The sequence below is a fragment of the Larus michahellis genome, chromosome 8 (assembly GCF_964199755.1).
Source record: "Larus michahellis chromosome 8, bLarMic1.1, whole genome shotgun sequence".
NCBI lineage: Eukaryota > Metazoa > Chordata > Aves > Charadriiformes > Laridae > Larus > Larus michahellis.
In genome coordinates this window covers 42,758,628-42,772,227 of record NC_133903.1, presented here as the reverse complement: position 1 = coordinate 42,772,227, position 13,600 = coordinate 42,758,628, and the positions used below count along the sequence as shown (strand labels likewise).

At 37.5% G+C, this 13,600-nt stretch overlaps 1 protein-coding gene across 7 annotated transcripts in view; it reads left to right on the top strand.

Moving 5' to 3' along the window:
• The first annotated feature begins 9,348 nt into the window (after positions 1-9,348).
• The window catches only part of ADGRL2 (adhesion G protein-coupled receptor L2), a 392,373-nt gene continuing 388,121 nt past the window's right edge, over positions 9,349-13,600 (top strand). For 6 of the 7 annotated variants that reach the window (XM_074598825.1, XM_074598822.1, XM_074598823.1 and 3 more), the window contains exon 1: positions 9,349-9,537. The gene's annotated coding sequence lies outside the window, so the exon portion shown is untranslated. The remainder of the gene's footprint in view (positions 9,538-13,600) is intronic. The other variant, XM_074598826.1, reaches the window with a different exon arrangement.

The window sequence follows — 13,600 nt, the reverse complement described above, 5'->3', positions numbered from 1 at the left end:
CACCCTTTGAGCCATTCCAGTAATTAAAAGCAGGAACACTAATACTGTATTTACAGAGAGAAGAGACACTTGATCTTTTATAATGACAACAGACTGACCCTTTTGTCTTGTTTGATGACATTATATTCATAAGACACAAGTGGAAGAAGCCCTAAGGAGCTTTGAAAATATAGCTACACTTACATGAATACTCACAAATCCCTTTCTTCCATGGAGTTTAGCAGATGTGATTTGTTTCAGTCGGTCACTTAAAAAAAAAAAGATGCAATAAAGCTGTACCGAATGTCATACTGTAATATCAAGCCATGTAATCAGATGTGATGACTACAGTTTTAAAGAACCCACTGTGAATTCCGATACATAATCTTGAATACTAGTAGATAACACTTCTGAAATCTGTGCTAATCTTGGTAAAACAGAATCCCTTATTAAACAAATCAAATGTCTTAGATTTTTTTTTATTTATCATCCACCGACGCACGTGCTGCTTTTTTTAATTCTTTCTTGCTGAACTCATTTATATACATACAAGTTTTCACTCATATACTTAAAAGAGCAAAACTTCAGGCACTTTAGAAATTTAACATAATTTTTGTTGCAAGGAATAGCTGGCCCTCTGAGGTGGATAATAAAGACAGAATAGTTTTATGAAAAGAAAACAAATATCTAAAATTATTTTTATTTCAAACAATTCTGAAAAAACGTGCATGTCTAGTTTCCATAGATTTTGTAATATTTGTTTTCAATTTGCTTTAAAAAAAATTATTGGAAAGTGGATAAGAATACAACTATTAATAGAATAAAGTTTTCCATAGTGCCTTTTTTGCCTCTGTAATTATTATGTTTACGAGTGGAGTTGTTACATATCGGTATTTGGAAGTCTATGGTGTTCTATCTTATTCTGTCACCTGGTATTTATGGTAGATTTTGTTTCCCTACGTTGTGTTCCTTAGAGTCCTTTTTGATGTTCAGAGCCTCACAAGATATAAAACTGTTTCTCATCATAAATTCAGAGGGTCAGTTAGCATAATTATGCGTAACATGGTATCTACGTGAAGGCATTCTGTCTTTAACGTGGAGGTATATTGTGTTATTTTAGTTTATTTCTTCTGCTTTCCTTTCTTCTCTTGCCTTCTCTCTTCCATACGCCCTTTTCAACAATTTCTTAATTTTACTAAGCTATATTAAAAAAACTGTTAATATTATTATTCCTGTTATTTAGCTAATGAAACTAAATGAATCTCCTGTTTGATCATTTCTTGCCTTAGACTGGTTAAAAAATGTGTTTTGTTTCCTTTTGAGCAGGGTAACAGACTGGCACCGAGAAATGTGTTGAGGCCATTTATATGCAGATGATCTGCTGTCCTGCTTCTTTCAGTAGGTGCCATAAATTAGCATTCAAATTTTGCTACAATTTTGTCGGGTTTTTTTTTTTATTCATTTCATATGTATTTAATCCCACATCAGTCTCAGTTGTTCTGCAATATGTGCCATATTGTAGCAGCTTTTTAGCTGCCACTGATGATTTTCACATTCCTTTAGTGTGAGGTTTTAATTCTACTAACACTTTTGTTAATGAAATACATTTCACTTAATGGAATTAAATGCATAGCCCGTCTATTGCTCATTACACTATACAGTCTTAGAGTTTGGATTTAAATTTCACCCTTCTTCTGTAAAGATTATCCACCACATTTTGGCCTAGCAGGCAGTCTAAGCTTTGTGTAAAGTGTGGGAAAGCTGTCATTGCAAGTAAAATACCAGTAATAGTTTCAATGTTCTCTGGAATGTTCTATTTTATTCCTTTTTCTTCTGTTACTAAATATGTTTAAAATGGATTTTCTACCATTTTTTTCTGTGGGGTTTGAAAGGCTGAACTAGCAATTTGATCATCTACAGACATCATAGGTAAACCTCAAACTATTCAGAGCATCCTTTTTTTATACAGATTATGAAACTACTTCAGACACTTCCTCCAAATTAAGAAAAAACTCATACATATCTGCAAGCATACAGAGAATTAACATCATACAGGAATTTACCAATGAAATAGTTTCTCACCAGACACTAACTTCCCTTTTTTCATAGATTGCACATTTTGTGAAAAATCTATGGAACATTTTTTTCGTTAAATTTTTGTTGGTATGTGGATTTTCAGCTTCTGAGTGGATTAGTCTGGGGGTGAATTCCACACGTGTGACCTAATATCTCCTTGGCAGGTTAGACTTGAGCTGTCTCCAGGTTGAAACCTGAAGACTGGTTGCTGTTCAGACAGGTTGTTTCTGAGGTGGTTCATTTCGTCTTTTATGAAGATTTTGGTACAAGTTGGGGTAAAAAAAAAAGAAAAACCTTTGGAAACTGCAGGATTAGTTGTAGGATTCTTTTCTAGCTTTGTCCTGGACCTACAGGCTTTGTGATAAATGCCTCTACAAGACTTACTACAGGTGGTTGAAAAGCAGAGTATATACCTCACAGGATTGAGAGGATTGTTTGTTTGCTTGTTCGTTTAAATTAATAGAAGGACCATTTTTTTTTTTCTATATGGTCTTATGACCCTGTAGCTTCTCAATGAAAATTATGTTCTTGTCAACATCTTTGCTATTATCAGTGAGTTTGTCTGAAGCAGAACAGTGAATATATTGCCCATGGGTACATACCTGAGATGGGGAAACCAGGGTCCAAAACACAGCCAGCTGCACCGCTGCTGCATCACATTTCTTCACCTCTACAAAAAGACCTACAAGGGATCAAAGGTTTCCTCAGAGCCTTCCTTAGAATCTACAACACTTTGTCAAAAGTTCTCCAGTTTAACAAAGCAGCTTTTCTCAATGAAATTTCTTCAGCCAGAAAATCTGTCACTGGCTCGGCCTCCTTCAAAGGCTTCATTTAGAGAATCACCAAGGATCTGGTTTCTTCTACTTTTCTCCTTAGGAAACGAGATCATAGGCTCTTCTTTCTGGAATTCATCAGCTCTGGCTCAGCTGGAATTACTTCAGGTAGAACCTTTTGATATTGATTGTTTTGGATATTTGAGGTTTAGTTACAGTTTGTATATGCTTTTATGATAAATTATGAGAAATCCAGGAGCTCTTGTTTTATCTGAATGTGTTTGTTCATTGTTGATGTTCACATCTGCCTATATTGGATATGGGAATAAACAAAAACAGCACCAACAGCAAGCACATTCTTGGTTTTGCATATTAATCTGACTTTGTAGGTACTGAGTTATGTCTGCTGGACTTTCCTTTCCGGGATGCGGCAATGTCCTATCTACGTGATAGCCAGTTGTTAGAATGTATTTGGCTTTTCTGACATTATAACCATGATTGGTTCTTTTCTGCTTTTCCATTGTCTAATCAACCGAGAATTGTTAAAAGGTTGTACAATTGCAGAGCAAGGATGTTCACGTGGATTTAAATAAATCAAAGGACCCTCTTTTATAAGTGAATCAAAATCAAGCCTCTTGTAAAGGTAAAAAATGTTTTTGAATTTCTTTGTCCATTTTCTCTAATCTTTCCTACATCCTTCACTCTGTCTCTGCCTGACTTGCTCTGTGATCTCAGTCATGCTAGAAGATAATATGCTTTTCTCATTCCTTTTGCTCCAGTAAGATTTTCCTGGTAAATTGCACCCGTGTCTTTTCCCACTAGGTTATCTTGTTTCTTTCAACGTTCCTTTTTCTTAGTTATCTTGGATGGAGAGCCTAACAGAATCTGTACTGGATGCTAAAATAATTGTTATATCTATGACATAATCTTTCCTTATCAGATGTGTTTCAAAATGAAGGGTAGAAGTGGGAAGAATGCACGGTGCATCTACGGACAGCATATTCTGAAGCGTGACAGATACACCATTGAATCTGCTCAATTCTTCAGCAATACCAAAGACACTGATTAGCACTAAAAAAGGGGGAGGGAGAAGACACATGACAGGTGACCGAGTTCAATGGAATATATTACAGAAACTGGGAACAAAAGGCAAGGAATCTCTTGAGTCTAGTCTTCTAATTGCATAGGCAACCAGGTGAGATGACTTCTTTAATACAAAAATCATTCTCCATTAAAATGCAGTTAATTTTTTTTTTTACCCCTACTACAGCTATTTAGAGTCTGGAAAATTCACTTTTCTGATGGTTGGAATCATCTCTGCATTTCTTACCTAAGCGTGAGCCACTTTTCCATTTGTCAGCCTTGTCCTATAGCTTTATATGGCTGTCTTCCAGCCTGGTGTCTAATAAATCCATTTACAGACATCAGCCATATCCCCTTTCAGCTTTTTGCTTAGCCAGACAAAAGCAGCAAAGCATTGCACTCTCCTCCCTAAGTGGTGGCTCTCCAGTCTGCCAGCCATTGCAGTTGTACCTCTCTGCAGTTATTCCAGTTTTAGCGTATTTTCTTGACTCCAACTGACAAAGACTGTATTTGGAATGTCAGATAAGGACACACTGTCAGGCCTGTGGATGGCATGAATATTTCTATTTTTATTCTAGAAAAACATAATAGCATATTTTATATGTGTGTATGAAATATTCGTGTACGTGTACTTTATGTAATTTAAAAAAAAAACCTACACAGTGACCCTTTTTTGTAATGACTTTGTTTCCTAGCTTAATGGAAACTATAGGTTTCACACTCTCTCTTTATGCCTGGATGTTAAAAAAAGATTGATCCCAAGACTGATTTTTGAGGATTCCTGCTAGTAAACTTCCTGCAGTTTGATGCTGCTTCTTTCAATACCACCTGTTGCCATCTATCCGTTAGACAATCTTTTATCCACTTTACAACTCTTCTCCTAATCCCCCGTTTCCTATGTGATGCTGTATCATATGCAGCACAGATATAGATAAGATGGCTCACAAATCCTTTGTCTAGAAAATCAGTTATCTTATTAAAGAGAGATAACAAATTCACTTGGCACGATCTATCTTCACTAAATCCTTTTTGTATGTTATCCCATTTTCCATTTACCTCCCTGTCTTCAATTATTTTTTCCTTCAAAATTTCTTCTAAAGCAACTGAGGTCAAACTAATGGGTTTGTAGCTGCATAGGTCTCCCTTTTAGAAATGGATAATACATTTGCTATTCTCCAGTCAGCCAGTATCATGTCTGAGCTGCTTCCTACCAGGTTTGGGATTTCGTGTTCCCTTTCTTGTCAGAATTGTGGAATGGAGTTTATTTGATATCTGTCCCTGGCCCGAGTGCACTGTGCTTTTAGTTTTGCTTCCAGTTTGGTAATTCCTATCATCATTACTTCTTTCCCATTATTTATCCTGTTTCCTCTGTGGTCAATATTACTCAAATTACACAAAGTCGTCACTTAGCTTTTAATTGTAGATAGATATTCTTTATTTCCATTGACTCCCCCTTGTATTGAAGTCCCATGTTTTATTTGGTCTCGTTTTACCTGCATGAAGATTGTTTTGTTGTTTGTTTCAATATCCCTTCCAAACTGTAGTTCAGTTTGACTACTGACAATTTTTGCTTTATCTTATACTTTGACCTCTAAAACAGATCTGTCTCTGCTGATGTGTCTTTTTTGTTTTCTCTTGTGCCCTGCATAACTCTAATAATCTTCTTGAAGTTCGTCCTTTGTGTGGAATATCCTGACCACTTTCCCACGCATTCTCTCTTCTTCATCAGCGACACATTCCACATAGCTTTAGCACCTTTGATTTAAAGTAATTCCAAGGCTCTTCCACTTTCAAGGTCTTGAATAGATCAGCTCATTTAATTTCCCTAACAAGACCTTTTAGTTTACCAAAATTTGCCCTTTGAGCTATAAAGCCTTATTTTTACTGATTGTTCCATTTCATTTAAATGAGGTTAACTCACGATCAGGTTTTGGATCGGTTTTCTCATAGTATCTCATAGAACAAGGACAGTAAGAGTTTCATCTCTTACTGGTTGTTGACTGCTTGGTAAACATATGCATTAATTTGGCCCAAATGTATTCTGTTTGATGCATGCCATCCTTTCTTATTTCTCTTTAACCTATCAGTTAATTAGAAGGCAGTTATGCAAGGTTACTTATGCTTTCTTCACGTCTTTCCTAGGTAGCTTGTACTCTTCAATACCGTGGTCCCAATATATAATTTTACCTTCTCTTTCCTGATCATCCACTGGCATTTCCTCAACCACAGATCAATTTTCAGTGACCAGATTTTCTTCTTGTTGTGGAAAATAAGAAGGCATGAAGACGACACGAACCTCTGCCAAGGTTTCCTTGTATTTCTTAAGGTTCTTTATTTTAAAAATGTGGATCTCAGTCCCAATTGTTTCCACGGATATTCAGCCAGATACCATTCCCCTGAGTCTTCACTTTTCAGGCATTTTTCCCCTACCTAAAATGAAATGATTTAGTGTAATCATCTTTGATTTATTCCTGTGGGAATTTCATAGCGTCATTTTCCCACTGTGAAGAAAATTAAGTTAAAAAAAAAGATTCTTCTCTATTCCTAGCAGAATCCTTTTTTCCTTTTCCACCCACATCCCACATCCTCCTTCTTGGGAAATGACCTCACATCCTGTTCTGTGGAATTGATCTAGTGACAACTTAGTTGTTTAACACACGCTGCCAGTTCATGTAGACACTATTTTTTTCTCTTAGTCCATTTTACCTTCTATGCACAGATGATCCTGCCTTTTGTTCTTCCTCCCTCACAAACTTCTCTGCCATTCTCAGTCCTCGGTGGATCCTAGTCTCCTACAATTTTTGCTGGAATTAACTTTTCCACTTTCTTTCTACCTTCTGTTTTGGTTTTCTCTGTTGTACTTTTTCAGTCTCCCAGATGGTAAGCATATTCTTCAGCTTTCCTCTGTTGCCCAGACTGTTCTGCTTGTTCTTTTTGTTGCAGGCTTCCCTGACTCACGAGTCTCCTGAGCTACCTCTTATATGACCTCTTGCTCAACAAGTGTCTGTAAATCCCCACTTGCCCATTCGGTTTGCTTTTTCCTACACCGTTTCCTCAAATCTGCATCTTCATTCAACATTGCTTCCAGACACATCTCTAGTAAGGTCTTCTCTTCATAAACTTTAGCAGATGCCACTTCAGGCATACATATCTTTCCAGAGAATAAGATACATCCCACAGCTTCTGCATCCGCTTCACTTTCTCCCTGCAATTGGTCTTGTACCCTCCACGGCTGTCTCAGTTCCTTACGTAGTCATTTCCTCTTACCTGTACTTTCAAGGTGAAAATTCATCTCGTTGCGTTCTTTTTCTGGGCTTCCCTGCTGCCGGTGACATACAAGTTGGTGGGACTGAATCGTTATGCCATTATCAGCTTGGCATAGTGCAGGACTGAGTAGTGTATTGCAGGGTGTAGAGTAATAGCAGCAAATCTGGTTCACAGTCCATCTTTTTCAAAGCCATCTATCAACCAGGAGGCTGCTTTCCACAGCTATCATATACAGGCTTGATATTAACACTAGACTTCTGGGTGCCCTGCTGGAGTCAAATTCATCCGTTACTACCTGGTGAGTGGTCACTGGAAAAAGAAGTGAGAAAATAAGAAATAAAATTTGGGGTCCAACATACAAGTAGGACATGAGCAAATAACAGGGTTGAGAAGTTCTGGAGATTGCACATGGAGGGATGAGATTCCAGTCAGGTTAAATATTACCTGGGTAAATATTCAGATATACAGAGTCCAGTTGAAGGACCCTCCCCCTCTCATACTAAAATAATCAAATTCCCAAACTTTCTCCAGTGAACCAAGAGGATTTCTCAGAGGAAGCACTTTATGGGGCTCAGGCAGACACCAATAACTGTGTCACATAGCATTTATTAGAAAATCCAAATATGTTATCCACTACTTTGTCCAATATCTATGTGATCATTTATCTGAAGCAAATTTTACTGTAAATGTGATTACTTCCAAGAAGCAATTTCTCATGACTAGATTAAGTATAGTACTTACCATATATTCTGTTCAGATGAGACAACATTCTGGAATCTGTGTTACAAGTAAATGTTGGGATCTTACTAAAAGAACTCCTAGGGCTTTATCCCAGAGATGTGGTTCAGGGACAGGAACACAATAGACTCATGTTGGACTCGGGTTGATCTGCAAATGAGATGGAGACAGAATTTAGCCCTGGTTGTCTTTGTAGACAGTTTCATTCTATTGATCTCTGAAAAAGCAGTATTTTACAGTAAGACATGCCTCTTTCAAGACAAAGTTCAACTGTTTTAACTGTTAATATAGGACATTTTGTCCCACTAAATCTCGCTAAATAATAACTCTCGAAGAACGTTAATTGCATCCATTCCTATTTTCAGTCAGTGACAAAAGGACCTGTGACAAGCCATTCTACTCTCTTCTCATGACTTTTGGTCCAATTTCTGAGTAGAATGGATACGTTCAGGTTCACAAAGGTGTAGAGGTTCACAAAGGTGTAGAGGTTCACAAAATTCTATACCATGGTGTAAAAATAACTTATTTGAAGTACCCTAAACAAAAGAAACAAAGTTTAGTTCAGGTTCCTCTTGGATTGGATGCAGGTTCAAGAGGGTTGAACATATTCTCATATTTCTCTAATCAGCTTAAGTACTGCATTTAAATCAAATCAGGAATGTGCAACAGGTAATGTTTGTGGTATTTATGGTAATAAGGGAGAAATTCTGAAGAGGTTGAATGCAAATTTTTTGTCTCTCTTTTGTCTTGGTAGATTTTAGATAACGTTGAAAATACTGGCTGGAGCACACACACTATCATGCTGCTAGTGATCTTCCTGCGCGGAAGTGTTGTGAATGCTGCCTTCCCTTAACTGTTTTAAAGACACCTGCGCACTCACAAATAATAAATCTGTCAAGGCACACTTGGAAATATCCCATCTCCATTTGTACAAGTTACTCTGTTCAAAATATTTCCGTGCTTAAAATCATTTAGCGGGGTTTACCAGATTTATAATCATTTGAGGTGCGCGGTATAAAATCCTAGCTGCCTGACGGGCCGAGTTATTAAGTGTTTATAGAAATCTGATCAAATGGACCATCAGAAGCGGGGGGGGGGTGGAATCTGTTTTAAACTCGTCCGTAATGACAGCTTTCCTCATCTTACAGCTGTGACATGAAGAGGGAGCTGTAGCTCTTCCGAGACGCAGCTCTGCCTCAACCAGCGTATCCAGCCAGGCGCCCCGATCTCCTCTCTCCTTCCTCGCTCTCCTCCGCTCCCCTCTCTCCTTCACTCACTCACTCACTCACTCTTCCTCTTTTTTTTTTCCCCTTTTCTGTTTTTTCTTATTTATTTTTTTTTTAATCCCCGTGCCCCCGTGCCAGTTAATTTAAATGTATCTGTTCAAGTGGAGATAATCCATGCAAATCAGAGGCACTGGCGCCCGGTGCTTGATTCACAAAGAGAACTCAGCTTCAGGAGGTCACTCGTTCACAGCTGCTCCTCCCATTATATTTTTCCCTTATTGCAGAACTGCTGCATGTATACAGTGACTGAAAGGACTCAATTTACTGCAACTGCTGCCTGGTTTTACTTACAACTTTCTTTAAAGGGGGACTTACCTTCTATCAGTCTCACTAAGGTAGGAAGTCTGATTCTTCTAAAGACATGTAATGCCTCCAGTGTTTGCTCATTATCAGATCCCACTATAATGATGCATATTGTTGTCAGAATTAGGTCCTAATAGAATTGCGCCAGGTGCCTGATGCTTTTGTTGCTTGTGTGTATAGGTGCAACTGTTTAAACGGCTGTTTTACTGTTTATTTAGCCAGCTATGTACACCCCCCACCCCCCGACTTTCTTTCCCTTTTCATAATGGCAGGTAGGATCTCAGCACAGCAGCTTTCTAATCTCCAAATGTAATCTTCAGGCAAGTTTGTATTTTCTTTTAAAAATGTTTCCTAATGTCTGTGTAAGTTAATGCAGTGCTCTTCCCGCCCGCCCCCCCCCCTCCCCCCCTCTACCCCCCTCCCCCCCCAAGAAAAACAGCATCAAGAGAGCTTTCTGGCCTGAAACCTTATTAAGGCGCTATCTTTGGAGCAGAACAAACTGTTGAAAGGTTTTAAACAAAAATAAAAAAGGTCACCTTTTACTTTGCAGCGTTGTAAACAAGGAAACTCCAGGCCTCACTGCAAATGGGCCTGCCATAAATTTAGACCACAAGATAAACATATAGTTAATAGAATTGCCAGCAGAAGTGGTGAAATGGAACCCTCACAGTTCTCTGTTAATATCTATTGTTTAGAAAGGTTGGACAGGCAGTGCTTGCTCTGCAAACAAAGTGCAACTCAGAAACAACTATTTGAATATGATTCTTTAAAAACTCCTGAAGAAAAGGAAAGTCAGGCACTACTTCATTAGTTGCCTTCTAACTTTGAGCATACATCACATGAAATATTGAACTAATGCATTTGACAGCACACGCTGGTTTTATGCAAGCAGACAGTAAATCTTGCATTTGTTTATGTACATTTCTTTGAATTAGTTGTCAGAATTTAGGGATGCCAATGATTAAAGTAACTATAAATACAACTTTGGATGTGTTAAATCACAAATAATGGATTTAAAGAGTAGTATATTGAAAAAATTCGAATTATTCTGACTTATACTTGTCCCACAGTAAAGTTGTTGTTTGTTGCCTTGCACAGCTGGAGTTAAGAAATGACAATGATTAGATTTGGAGCCACCCTGCTTTTGCGTAGACTTACTATCTAACACACCCAAATTAATCAAATAACAGTTCTGTGAAGCTTTAGACAGAGTTTAAAATGAAAATTTAATTGACCAGACAAGACAGAGAGAGAGGCATGGATATTCCCAAACATATCCTGTCTAATTTTTTCAGGAACGCTTGAGGTATACGTTTCCCTTTTTGCCTTTCTGGATTAGATACTTTTAGTTAGCATGCTTCAGGAGAGTACTTGCTCACTATATTAAGTGTTTCAGTGCCTAAAATGTGCATCTTTTCTCTTTGATGTACAGTCAGCTTTTTGAAAAAAATGCATCCTGATTTTGGAGAAGAGTACAAACCCAGAGAGCCTTGTCATTGTTAGCATAAAGAAGACATCTACACAAGTATTACTGTGCAGAGGGCAATCTTTCTTTCTCTGGCATTTGTTAGGTTACTGTACATAGAATTTAGCAGATAAATATCTTCTCCTTCATGGCATTTTGGAGATCCTATTGGTATGCAGGTTGCCCTGTGAGGATGGCAACTGAAAAAAGAAATATGTTTTATAGCAGTGTGTAATAAAAGCCCTTCACAATGATGTAAGTGGAGTCTGACCTTTCTTTCTTATCCTGTAATTAGAATTTTTATTAACTCTTTCAAGTGCAGAGGTTTTTTTGAGTAAATTGTTACTTAGAACAAGCATGCATTTTTGATCTATGAGTTTTAGAAGTAAAATTTTAGAATCCTTTTTAGACAGGGAAAAAGAAATATATTATTCCCAGCAACTTGCTCCACACAAAGCAATTTTGATTTATAGAAAAGAGATTTGATAGAGGCGTCCTGCCTCCCTCTAGAAGAAAAAAAAAAAGAAAAAAAAAAGAAAAAGCATCTCTAAAAAAGACTTCTTTCATTTTGTGAAAGAGGAGGGGAATGGGTTTTAGAGAAGAGAGCTGAACTTAAGGAAAGACATTAAGGATCTTTTGTCTGACTGAATCTCTGGCCAGGATAAAGTTGGGAAGTAAAGGTGATCCCTGCGGAGTTTAGCAATATACAGAGATGAGATTAGATGACTCACCAGTGGAGATATGAAAAAGGAAGAAAAAGGCCTTTCCAAGGAAGATTTTTTTGTAAGTGGATTAAAATATTGTTGCAGCAGACAGTTATTTCCTGCTTCCTTTCCACCTTTTATCCAATGACCAATGTCTTACAGGGACAAAAGTGTTCCTTAGTGACTCATCAGCAGCACTTCATACAGTTATTTCCAAATTACTTACTCAATTCTCCTTGTAGGTTTACCTGACATAACTCAGCTTAATTCCTTGAGACACTGAAATAAATGAGAAGAAATCAGGTGCTTATATTATTGAGGCCTCTGAATGTATTTTCAGTAAACTCTCAAAGGAGTGAGCCTTTGTGTTTCGTTCCAGGCTAGTTCATACTACACGGGTTTCTAAACAAGATTGTCAGTGTCCTTCCACAGCCAGTTCCTTTTTTCTATTGGTGTGGTTTCTTCCTCTGCCTCTGCAAACTTGCCATTGCTATAGTAACTCAGTCAAACATCTCTTCAAGATAAGTTACCTGATACTCCCCTGTAGTGTGCCTTGCAGCAGAATCTAGGGGATGCAGTAAACCTTGTAGCTGTATATAATGCAGGGCTCTTACTCCCATCAGGCCCTTTTGCAAAAGGCACTTAAAAAGATAAATTATCAACTTAAAAGGATGCTGTAGAGATTGTTAATAAGTTCCATCCAGCTTCTTAAAGGCCTTAGTTGTTTCCAGCTCTAAGTAGGTACATTTGCTGAACTTTACCTTAAAGATATTCTAGAGAAGGAAGAAAATGTGGGAATCCTAAAAAGTAAGTAAGTGGTAGAGCCTTGGAGAAAACGTACAGCTATAAATAGGAAATCTAATTGCCAACAAAGTCCTCGGTCAATGATTTGTTATTAGCATTTTCTATAATTGCATACAAAGAATATGTTCCCCACAGCTTCTCATCAAATTACGTAGACAATTATATCATATTCTCCTTTTTTATCATTGCCTTGTACTGTAGAGTAGATTATTAAAATGTAACGTTGCAGAGTACAGACCTTGCATTTCTTTTGCAGATAAAGCATGCTTATACCTCTAGGGGTTAAAAGCTGAATCAGATCCGTAACTTGCCTACTGACAGCCTTTGAAGTTGCTCCTCTATTTATTTATTTATTTATTTTGGTTTAAAGGTTTAGATTGACATCCTTTTATATGTTTGGAATTCTTCAGCAGATGTAAAATGCTTGGTAATGACTGAAATTAACCTGAGGCTTTATATATCCATCTTCCTCAAGAACTGCACTGAAGCTTTAGTAACAGTTGAGAATTTTATGCAAACAACTATTCCCATGAGAACATTTCATTTTTCTGTCCTATTGTACTCCTTTTATAATTTCTAGAGGTGTTTTAAGTCAAGTTGGACCCTTTTGCTTCCCTCCTTCCCCAGTACCTGTTATGGAGAGTCTACATGAAAATTATCACAGATGAAATGCACCAAAAGAGGGGCAGATAAAAAGAAAATAAGTGGAGTGGAAATGAATCTTTAAATGGCAAGTCTGCGAAACATTGAACACGGTTATCTGACGTTATGTCAGAGAGTGTTATCTCTTGAGGAGAAATGAGCAAGAGCAGTCCACACAGGAAAAGTAATTGTTGCTTTACTTCTGCCTGTTTATTTGGGATAGCCTGAACTGTTTCCCACTTTTTTATTTCTCTCAGTGTGAAAAGATTAACAATTAGAAATGCAGCCAGTAGGCATCTGACTCCAAAGCAATGCTCATTTGACCTTTGGACACAAAATGTCTAGTGCAAACTAAAATCTAAGCAATCTCAAACGTCACTGAGTACAAGAAATATGCAGAATGTGGGTCAGTAGAAATTCAACACTTTTAGAAATAAAAATAAAATAAACCACTGAAATCACTTGGTTAGATTAGCATTT